General features: G+C 47.8%; 1 protein-coding gene across 1 annotated transcript in view; it reads left to right on the top strand.

Moving 5' to 3' along the window:
* ARHGEF4 (Rho guanine nucleotide exchange factor (GEF) 4) overlaps positions 1-1,438 on the top strand; it is a 190,211-nt gene that overhangs the window by 130,401 nt on the left and 58,372 nt on the right. The gene's annotated exons all lie outside the window — the stretch shown is intronic.

Below are 1,438 nucleotides of genomic sequence, written 5' to 3'. Positions count from 1 at the left end.
CACTCTTGCCATCTCTTGTTTGACCACTTCCAATTTGCCTTGATTCATGGACCTAACATTCCAGGTTTCTATGCAGTATTGCTCTTTACAGCATCGGACCTTGCTTCTATCACCAGTCACATTCACAGCTGGGTATTGTTTTTGCTTTGGCTCCATCCCTTCATTCTTTCTGGAGTTATTTCTCCACTGATCTCCAGTAGCATACTGGGCACCAACTGACCTGGGGAGTTTCTCTTTCAGTGTCCTATCATTTTGCCTTTTCATACTGTTCATGGGATTCTCAAGGCAAGAATACTGAAGTGGTTTGCCACTCCCTTCTCCAGTGGACAACATTCTGTCAAATCTCTCCACCATGACCCGCCCGTCTTGGGTTTCCCCATGGGCATGGCTTAGTTTCATTGAGTTAGACAAGGCTGTGGTCCTGGTGTGATTAGATTGACTAGTTTTCTGTGAGTATGGTTTCAGTTTGTTTGCCCTCTGATGCCCTCTTGTGACACCTACCGTCTTACTTGGGTTTCTCTTACCTTGGGCGTGGGGTATCTCTTCACAGCTGCTCCAGCAAAGCACAGCCATTGCTCCTTACCTTGGATGAGGGGTATCTCCTCAACGCCGCCCTTCCTGACCTTCAATGTGGGATAGCTCCTCTAGGCCCTCCTGCACCTGTGCAGCCACGACGCGGGGTAACTCCTCTCGTCACCGCCCCTTGCCTCGGGCGTGGGTTGCTCCTCCCAGCCGCCGCCCCTGGCCTCCGATGTGGGGGCATGGGGTAGCTCCTCCCGGCTGCGGCCTCTGACCTCGGGTGTGGGTTGCTCCTGCCGGCCACTGAATGCAGAGTTCCAAAGAACAGCAAGAAGAGATAAGAAAGCCTTCCTCAGAGATCAATGCAAAGAAATAGAGGAAAACAACAGAATGAGAAAGACTAGGGATCTCTTCAAGAAAATCAGAGATACCAAAGGAACATTTCATGCAAAGATGAGCTCGATAAAGGACAGAAATGGTATGGACCTAACAGAAGCAGAAGATATTAAGAAGAGATGGCAAGAATACACAGAAGAACTGTACAAAAAAGATCTTCATGACCCAGATAATCACGATGGTGTGATCACTCACCTAGAGCCAGACATCCTGGAATGTGAAGTCAAGTGGGCCTTAGAAAGCATCACTATGAACAAAGCTAGTGGAGGTGACGGCATTCCAGTTGAGCTATTCCAAATCCTGAAAGATGATGCTGTGAAAGAGCTGCACTCAATATGCCAGCAAATTTGGAAAACTCAGCAGTGGCCACAAGACTGGAAAAGGTCAGTTTTCATTCCAATCCCAAAGAAAGGCAATGCCAAAGAATGCTCACACTACTGCACAATTGCACTCATCTCACATGCTAGTAAAGTAATGCTCAAAATTCTCCAAGCCAGACTTCAGCAATATGTGAACCGTAAAC

This window comes from Bison bison, unplaced genomic scaffold (assembly GCF_000754665.1).
Source record: "Bison bison bison isolate TAMUID 2011002044 unplaced genomic scaffold, Bison_UMD1.0 scf7180017864091, whole genome shotgun sequence".
Lineage (NCBI taxonomy): Eukaryota > Metazoa > Chordata > Mammalia > Artiodactyla > Bovidae > Bison > Bison bison.
The sequence above is the reverse complement of the archived record's forward strand: the minus strand, read 5'-3'. Positions and strand labels throughout refer to the sequence as shown.